The sequence below is a fragment of the Ranitomeya variabilis genome, chromosome 6, assembly GCF_051348905.1.
Source record: "Ranitomeya variabilis isolate aRanVar5 chromosome 6, aRanVar5.hap1, whole genome shotgun sequence".
Lineage (NCBI taxonomy): Eukaryota > Metazoa > Chordata > Amphibia > Anura > Dendrobatidae > Ranitomeya > Ranitomeya variabilis.
Genome location: NC_135237.1, coordinates 128,557,537 through 128,567,790, shown reverse-complemented (window position 1 = coordinate 128,567,790; position 10,254 = coordinate 128,557,537). Strand labels below are relative to the sequence as shown.

The 10,254-nt window shown below is 42.6% G+C and overlaps 1 long non-coding RNA gene across 1 annotated transcript in view; it reads left to right on the top strand.

Annotated features, from left to right (window-relative positions):
- The first annotated feature begins 7,142 nt into the window (after window positions 1-7,142).
- The window catches only part of LOC143781973 (uncharacterized), a 152,059-nt gene continuing 148,947 nt past the window's right edge, over window positions 7,143-10,254 (top strand). Inside the window, exon 1 of the long non-coding RNA XR_013216850.1 lies at window positions 7,143-7,253. This is a non-coding gene — a long non-coding RNA (uncharacterized LOC143781973). The remainder of the gene's footprint in view (window positions 7,254-10,254) is intronic.

The following is a 10,254-nucleotide window of genomic DNA, read 5'->3' as shown; positions in this document are numbered from 1 at the left end:
TGCGAGACAGGATCAAGTACCTGTACTATGCTATGTCTTATATGTATATTTGTATATATTATGTTTTTTTCTTTCTCGGGTTTTTTTCTTTCTCGGGTTGCTATGTGCTACCACTTTGTATGTAAATTATGTATATATTTGATGTACAGTCACTTACATTTGTTCTATTCCTTCCAGCGACCATTTTGATAAAGACTCGGGAAGAGTCGAAACGTTGTCAGTTTGACTTCTGGTCGCATTCTGCATTGTTGAATGATATGTCTATAGCACTTCAATAAATTTCAAGTTTTTCACAAATGATACACGCAGAGTGTGCGGTGTATTTAATTTAATTCTAGTGTATCAGGACATTCCAGTCCTCTACACCTGCACCTCGCCCTATTACACCTTAGTGCACACCAATTTCTCCTCCAGGAATCAGATCTATGGCGCAATCACAATCCCTGTGAGGAGGGAGTGAACCAATCTTAGGCTCTTCAAAAATATCACGATAATCAGACAAAAATGCCGGAATCTCAGATGGAATAGATGACGAAATGGACACCATAGGAGTGTCCCCATGAGCCCCCCGACATCCCCAGCTTAACACAGACATAGCCTTCCAGTCAAGGACTGGGTTATGAGACTGTAACCATGGTAATCCAAGCACCAAAACATCATGTAAATTGTACAACACAAGGAAGCGAATCACCTCCTGATGGTCTGGAGTCATACGCATAGTCACTTGCGTCCAGAACTGTGGTTTATTACAAGCCAAAGGTGTAGAATCAATACCCTTCAGAGGTATAGGGACTTCCAGAGGCTCTAAATCAAACCCACAGCGTCTGGCAAAGGACCAGTCCATAAGACTCAGAGCGGCGCCCGAGTCCACATAGGCATCCACGGTAATAACTGATAATGAACAAATCAAGGTTACAGACAAAATAAATTTGGACTGTAAAGTGCCAATTGAAATGGACTTGTCAACCTTCCTAGTACGCTTAGAGCATGCCGATATAACATGAGCAGAATCACCACAATAGAAGCATAACCCATTTTTACGCCTATAATTCTGCCGCTCGCTTCTGAACATAACTCTGTCACATTGCATTTTCTCTGGCGTCTCTTCAGAAGATACCGCCAAATGGTGCACGGGTTTGCGTTCCCGCAAACGCCGATCAATCTGAATTGCCATTGTCATGGACTCATTCAGACCTGTAGGCGCAGGGAACCCGACCATAACATCTTTAACGGCATCAGAAAGGCCCTCTCTGAAATTTGCCGCTAAGGCGCACTCATTCCACTGAGTAAGCACAGACCACCTACGAAATTTTTGGCAGTATATCTAAGCTTCATCTTGCCCTTGAGATAGGGCTATCAAAGCTTTTTCAGCTTGAATCTCCAAATAAGGTTCCTCATAAAGCAACCCTAAAGCCAGGAAAAATGCATCCACATTGAGCAACGCAGGATCCCCTGGTGCCAATGAAAATGCCCAATTTTGAGGGTCACCTCGCAGCAAAGAGATTACAATCTTAACCTGCTGGACAGGATCTCCTGAGGAGTGAGGTCTGAGAGAAAGGAATAATTTACAATTATATTTGAAATTCAAAAACCGAGATCTATCTCCGGAAAACACCTCTGGTGTAGGGATTTTAGGTTCAGAAATAGGAGCATGTATAACAAAATCTTGTAAATTTTGAACCTTCGTAGCAAGATTATTTAAACCTGCAGCCAAACTCTGGACATCCATGTTAAACAGCTAAGGTCAGAGCCATTCAAGGGTTAAGAGGAGGTAAGAAGCAGCTAGACAGCAATTAAGGGCTAGGCAGCAAAACTCTGAGGGAAAGAAAAAAAAATAAAAATTCCCTTCAACACTTCTTTTTCTCCTGCTTCAGCCCAAACAATTAACACTTTGTAGGCCGGTCATACTGTCATGGTTCCCAATGGCAAGGGAACGTAAAAAACACATAAGTAACGAACGAGCTCTCGGGTGATGGAAACTCGAGTTGACCGTGAGCTAAATCTACCACACAACTAACAGTAGCCAGAGAGCATACCTACGGCTTCCTATATGCCACGCACCAGCCGGAGGACTAACTACGCCTGGTAGAGGAAGAAACAGACCTGGCTTACCTCTAGGGAAATACCCCAAAAGATGATAGCAGCCCCCCACATGTAATAACGGTGAATTAAGAGGAAAAGACATACACAGTATGAAAGTAGATTTAGCAAAGAGAGGTCCGCTTACTAGATAGCAGAAGGATACAAAAGAGGACTTCACGGTCAACTGAAAACCCTTTCAAAAACCATCCTGAAATTACTTTAAGACTCCTGTGTCAACTCATGACACAGGAGTGGCAATTTCAGCCCGCAAGAGCTTCCAGCTACAGAGAATTACAAAAACTGCAAACTGGACAAAAGGTACAAAACAAAAGGACAAAGTCCACTTAGCTGATCAGCAGACTAGTAGCAGGAACATGCAACCAAAGGCTCTGGTTACAATGATGACCGGCAAGGAAATGACTGGAGAGCAAGGCTAAATAGGAAACTCCCAAACACTGATGGAAGCAGGTGAACAGAAGAAGCAAAGTGCAAACAAGTCACCAGTACCACCAGCAACCACCAGGGGAGCCCAAAAAGCGGATACACAACACTCAGACCTATCATAGGCTGGTAATGGACCTAGCGCATGCGCATGTACTCGGGGGGCATTTGGGCCAAAAGAAACCCTAGACCGAATTTTGCAGCGGTTTTACTGGCTGGATGTCCATGAAGAAGTTAAACGGTATTGTAATTCCTGTCCTGTGTGCCAGGTAACCAGTCCCCAGCCACACTTTCGGAGTCCTTTAGTGCCTTTACCTATTATAGAGGTGCCTTTCGAAAGAGTGGCAATGGATCTGGTCGGTCCTGTCAATAAGTCAGCAAGGGGGCACCAACACATCCTAGTAGTCCTAGATTATGCCACCCGATATCCTGAGGCTGTTCCGCTGCGCCACACGTCAGCTAAGCTCATAGCAAAAGAACTCATGGGAATGTTTTCTAGGGTGGGGATTCCGCAAGAGATTTTAACAGACCAAGGAACCCCCTTTATGTCAAAAATAATGAAAGAGCTCTGCCGCTTGTTAAATGTCAAACAGTTGCGCACCTCAGTTTATCACCCCAAACAGATGGGCTGGTAGAAAGATTCAACAAAACGCTAAAGAGCATGCTAAAAAAAAACGTTTCTAAAGATGGGAAGGATTGGGATCTTTTACTCCCATTTTTGTTGTTTGCAGTACGGGAGGTGCCACAGGCATCTACGGGGTTCTCGCCCTTTGAATTATTGTATGGCCGACATCCCTGGGGCTTACTTGATATAGCCAAGGAGGCTTGGTAGAACCAACCAACCCCCCACAAGAGTGTAATAGAGCATGTTGCAAAAATGCAGGAAAGGATGGAGACATTGGTACGGGAACATATGGAAGCAGCCCAACAGTCTCAGAGTCGGGTCTATAACCGGGAGGCTCGGGTAAGAACCTTTAGTCCTGGGCTCCCTCTATTTTTGGGCTCCCTCTAGTGGTCACAAGTGGTACTGTGTAGTGTTGTCTTTCTGCAGGTTGGCAGCATCAGCTGGTTCGTTATCCTTGGTTGGTTTCCTATTTAGCTCACCTGGATACTCAGTTCCTTGTCTGCTCTCAATGTATTCAGTGCTCTTCAGATTCCTTGTGACTACCTTGCTCCCAGTCTCTCCAAGACAAGCTAAGTTTTTGTTTGTTTATTTTTTGATTATCAGCATTCATCATGTTTCTTGTCCAGCTTGCTAAAATGTGATTTCCTCGCTTTCTGGTTGCTCTAGGGGACTGAGCTTCTCCCCCCACACCGTTAGTTGGTGCGGGGGTTCTTGAAATCTCAGTGTGGATATTTTGTAAGGGTTTTTTACTGACCGCACAGACCCCTTTTCTATTTTCTGCTATCTAGTATTAGTGGGCCTCATTTGCTGAATCTGCTTTCACCCCTGTGTATGTGCCTTCCTCTTACCTCACCGTTATTATTTGTTGTGAACTCTATTTTTGGGCTCCCTCTAGTGGTCACAAGCGGTACTGTGTAGTGTTGTCTTTCTGCAGGTTGGCAGCATCAGCTGGTTCGTTATCCTTGGTTGGTTTCCTATTTAGCTCACCTGGATACTCAGTTCCTGGCCTGCTCTACTGTTATGATCCTTAGTGGTTGAGGATCACAAAATACTCCAGCTAAGTAACAAAACATAGGACAAGCTTTAGGGAGGTGGTAAACTGGACTGACCGCAAATCTGAACCTATCCAACACACTAGAGGTAGCCGGTGAACGTGACTAAAATCCTAGACGTCTCGAGCCAGCCTGAGGAACTAACTACCCCTAGAGAGAAAGAAAGACCTCACTTGCCTCCAGAGAAATAATCCCCAAAGATATAGAAGCCCCCAACAAATAATAACGGTCCCCTAGGGCAACCAGAAAGCGAGGAAATCACTAGAGGGAGCCCAAAAATAGAGTTCACAACAATAAGGTGTTACCTTTTGGTTTGCATGGTGCGTCGGCGACGTTTCAACGGTTAATGCATATTGTCCTCCGCCCCCATCGCCGTTATGCCTCAGCCTATCTGGATGATATTGTTGTGTACAGTGCAGACTGGGAAAGTCATTTAACCAAGGTACAGGCGGTGATTGATTCACTCCGACAAGCAGGGCTAACTGCCAATCCCAAGAAGTGTTCCATAGGGTTGGAGGAAGCTCGGTACTTGGGTTATGTCATTGGGAGAGGGGTCCTTAAGCCTCAAATAAACAAAGTGGAGGCAATACAGAACTGGCCCCGTTCCCTCACAACAAAGCAGGTAAAAGCCTTTTTAGGCTTAGTGGGATATTACAGGCGGTTTGTTCCCAACTTTGCAACATTGTCCGCGCCTTTAACAGACTGCTTGAAAGGAAGGAAGTCTGTGATGGTCCAATGATCAGTTAGAAGAGGCCTTTGTAAAGTTAAAATCAGTACTGTGTGGTACACCTGTTCTGATTACACCTGATTTCAAAAGAGAGTTCATCGTGCAAACCGATGCCTCTGAGGTAGGTCTTGGTGCCGTGTTGTCTCAAGAAATTAATGGAGAAGAGCATCCCATTAGTTTTCTGAGCCGGAAGCTTACCCCAGCCGAAAGCAGGTACAGTATTGTGGAGAGAGAGTGCCTGGCCATTAAGTGGGCACTTGAGTCTCTTTGCTATTATTTGCTGGGGAGAAAATTTCGCTTGGTGACAGATCATTCCCCTCTTACATGGATGAGTCAAGCTAAGGAGAGAAATGCACGAGTCACCAGATGGTTTCTGTCCCTGCTAAATTTTAAGTTTTCAGTAGAACATCGGGCAGGCAGACTACAGGGGAATGCAGATGCCCTGTCCAGAGTTCACTGTATGTCATGTGTCCACCCCCATAGGGTTGAACAAAGGGGGGAGGTATGTGGTGCAGTAAAAGGTGTAGTGCTGGAAGGAAGATATATTTCTCCCAGCAGGATAAGTTTTGGCCTGTTATTTTCCTAAAGGTTGAGGACCTGCAGTGATGTCACGATCATGTGATCAGCCCATGTGATGGGTACCTCACCTGTGGGTGTGGCTATAGACTATGTAATGGAGTTTCTTTTGTTTGGCACATGTTATTCTGGGGATGGAACTAGGCTGGAAGGAGCCTGAACTGTTTTTCTCTCCCACACATGTCACCAAGGTTGGTGACATGACTGTTAGCAACCCTGGGAATGGCACCTGGCGGAAGCCGCTGACTTGGCAGCCGCTTAGTTAAGCCCGTCCCGTGTAAGGGTGAGTCGGAGACCAGTGGTTCTCCAAGCTGGAGTATGTTTGGGTTTTTCTCTTACTTTCTGTCATGGACTGTTTAAAGTGACAATAAACCACTGAAGTTTGGACTGGAAGCCTGTGTGTTGCCTCATTACTGCGGCCCTACCATTGCTCACCTGAGCCAATCCCTACAATACATATACGCACACTTACTGTTTATAAAACCTCCAATAAATTAAGTTATTTTGGGGAAGCTCATGTATAGGTTGGTGGCTTCTAGGGCTGAATAATGGAGCTGATTTTAATTTAAAATATTGCGTGCCTGCCATAACTACTAGTGTATTCTGGAAAGCAATTTCCTGAATTAAGATAGTGTACAAATCTATGCAGATACTATATGCATATAATGATTTTTTTGCTGACAAGTATGATTATTATTCAGACCCATTTATATCTTTTAACTACCAGAATTGAAACAGGATTTTGTGAAACAGAAAAATTAAAATTCCCATAAATATTAACTCATTTTCCTGATCTCTGATGATAATGATATTATCAGAACATTTCTTCCAGGATTATTTTGGGCTGAGACCATTGGACATGAGTCACACACATAAAGCACACAATTGTCCTTGTCTACTTGTCTCATTGCAGAATGTGTCACCAGCCTGACATGTAAAACTGAAGTAATTATTGTAAATATTATTATTAATCATATGTATATATACAGCACCATCATATTCCACAGCTACGTACAATACAGAGGGTAGCTTTATGGACAAAATGATTATATTTATTTGACATCCCTGTTTTTCCAGGATGCTATGGTTAGTAAGGGTCTAAGTACATAACAAAACACAAAAACAAGAATGTCATGAACTTAGTGAATGACAGCCTGGTACAGAAGAATAGAGGACCCTGCTAGTGAGCGCTTCCAATGTTCCTGGCTGTCGCCTTATGTTACTAGTACGATATTAGAAGGCAGCTAGATGTGCAAAGATAAAGAGCTGAAGTCAATGAAATGAGGGAAAAGCTTCCATTTCCTTGTGTGAATGAGGGGATTCTCCTCAGAGTAGTTCTAAAGTGCATCTATGGTCACAGCCATTCCCCAGGCAGCATCTTCTGACGCCACGCCTTAAGGATCCCATCCCTAGAATGCTCAGCACCACACCGGGGTGCCAATCACCATCCGCACAGGGTCTTGGAATAAACCACCATGCACATCATCAACGTAGGAAGAGGCGCCTCCCGTGGGATGGATGCACATACCAGAGCATCTTTGGTTCCTCCCATCAAGCCCCCCTGCGATTCTTATAAGATGGCAGCGTCCTCTGTCTTACAAATTCCCCCTCCCACGTGCTGCTGGTGCTCTGTGTGCCTGGGTGTAGCAAGTGCATGGGCAGTAGCATCCTGCCTTGTCCTGACTGATCCTGCATCTTCTGTACAGCTTCTGCCTGAACATCATGTCAAGCTCTTCTCTGCAGTCACAAGGTGAGCCCACAGCCGGATGCCCCCCGGTCTTTCCTCCTCTTCAATGGCATTCCCCCTTATTGTTACTTTCTTTGCAGCATAGCCCCCCCAGCTGTGAGATGGCAATTATCTCTAGATTAACCTCTGTCATCCAGCAATGCACTTTTCACATTACAAGGCAATTCTTTGTTATGTCACATTCTGTTGTACCCACCCTAATACTGTAGATATTTTTAGTCTGGATCTGGATCCCACCTCTAGCTTATTAATTGGATGCATAATCTTATGCTTCCTGAAAACAAAAGCGTTGGGAGGGGGTTTAATGATCAAAGGAAATGTCATTTAGTGACACAGATTTCTATTTTGTCAGATTTGTTTTATTAACGTCAAACTAAATGAAAAATTTTGCTGCAATATTAAACTTCTTCAACTTAATTAGTAAAAATATTGACGTTAATAGAGATTTGGATGTTAATGTATTTTGGCTTTGGTTGTATAGTGTATGCTGATCTGTGTAAGTGCATTTATAGAGAATGTTGAGATATTGCCCTGCAGGCGAGGGTCTGGTGAAGGCAGATGAAGGGGCTTGTGCTAGAGCTGTCACGCTCCCACACCATGTTCTTCCTAATGCAGGCTAGGGAGATGTTGAAGTGAGTAGTAGATGATCTGGGCGTGCCGTAGAAGACATAGGAGAAGACCCACTCGTGTGGTGGCGGCAGCAGCACTGTCTGGACTAAACGTCTGCTGACTGTAAAATGAAGTTAGGCGTAGGCAGGGAGGGTGACTTTCACCTAGCAGTACTCCACCACTTAAACCTACAGGAGATACATGCTGCCCACATGTCACATTATATATGGTCCATACAAAGCTGGAAGGAGTGCACATACACCAAGGTGACCGTATATATTTATACTGATGCTGTGGTTATGCATTCTAGGAACAGATCGGTGGTTTTTAGATATTAACCAATTTTTATTTTTAGAAAAAATCAATAAAAATCACTCATAAATTCCTTTATCAAGAACATAATGAATATTCATATAACCGAGGCATAGAAACGTCCATGCTCCATACGGATTATTTAATACATATGCAAATGTAGCCTTGTTTGCATATATGTAGACAATGTCTTCATCTAAATTTCTATCGACCTAGTTGCAATAAAATGGATTTAGGGCCCAATTATCAAAAGCTAATTTGTGGTTACAACATTGAACGTAAGAAGATATAGACTATCAGAAAGATTTTTTTCCATAGGTTCCTGTCATGGATGAAGGAGGAGCAGAAGTAATGATAATGTGTAGCGATAAAGCTTATTTAGTGCTGTCATGGTGCTGACTGTTACTTGGTGCAGGTTTATGGTGACGGTGGTGTACAGTGTAATTGTCATGAGAATTTTGCAGAGTGACACCCCCTCGTGTCCATAGCAGTTACTAGGTGCAGGGTGTCACACAGAACATTCCAGAATATACACATGAACATATCCGGTAAACAATCGACGTGTCATATATACTAGTGTGGAAAGCTAACATGAGAAATTGGATTGACTTATTTAGGTTTCTCGCCAGTTTATAGCAGGAAGCTAAAGGTTTGGGAGTTGCATAAAATGTCCCTAGATTTTCGTGATGGAGATAATAAACCTAGATTTCTATGGTGGAGATTGAACTAATTTTGTTACATTTCAGTAAAAGTCCTACGTGACCTTCAAAGTGATTGGAAAGTCTAAGAGCATGAAAAATGCGTAGACACCTAGTTCTTGAGAGTCCAATATGGCTGCCATAGTGGTGTATAGATATGGTGGTCTAAGATGGCTGCATGACTTTGCAACTTGGCTAACAGGGAAACTGATTATCATTTTCAACATAAAAAGGAATTATATATCGAATTATGGTTGATGCTCAGTTTATAAATGATGAGAATTACTTATAATCAGTTGATCATTGTATCTAATTTCTACATATGGTATAATGAGCCACTCCCTAGTGCTACATGCTCCAGGAAATCAAGACGCCTGCTTTTGGATACAGTACATTTTATTTTCTCACAGAACAAGAAATAAGATATTTATATGCTCTTTCTTTCTTCTTGTGACGTTTCAGTTTAACCCAGCACCTTCAATACCTAGTGCTCATCTGTTATAGGCATGGCAAGGCTCAAACGTGGAAGACTCAGAAATAGATAGAGTTTAGGATTCTTTATTCTTCTGAAATCTTTCTTTATGGTTTTTTTTCCTTATAGATTTGATATTAAGGTAGAGATCAAGGTAAATGTGTAGTTTGCGCCATTTGACAGAACCGCCTGGACACACAACACACAACTCCATGAATGTGTTCATATTGAACCTGCAGCAACTGAAGACATGTGCCCGAGGATTTAACTATGGCCACTTCGGTCTTTGCTAATTTTCTTCTTCTTGTTTGCAGTGCTAACCATGTGCTGTATTCTGGGCGTGAACCATCATAAAGCACAAATATATATATGTGTGTACATACACTATATATGTATATATACATACACACACATATATATGTATACAGAATGTATATATATATATATATATATATATATATATATATATAATGTATATGCTTATGTCCCATCCCCCAAAAATACGACATTTAGTAACAGCTGAAAGTGCACGATGCATAAAAATCATTCTATCTATCTATCTATCTATCTATCTATCTATCTATCTATCTAGCTATCTAGCTATCTCTCTATCTGTGCAATCCTATCTATCCAACGTAGAGCATGATATATCTCTGTGTCCTCCCGTCATGAAGGAGGGGTCTGTCCAGGAGCAAATGAATTCTATAATAGCTGTGGATTTATGATCTCGCATTGCAGTTATGCGTAGTTTGACATATAGGTGATTATATAGTGTGTTTTTATTGAAGTGGATACAGTATTTCCACCAGGTAGATTTGTCATTCAGAGATCTGCTTGTCACTGTTACTAAATCTCACATGTATTTGTATTCTGATATTTATTACCACTGAACGTACGTTCTTCCATTTGACGT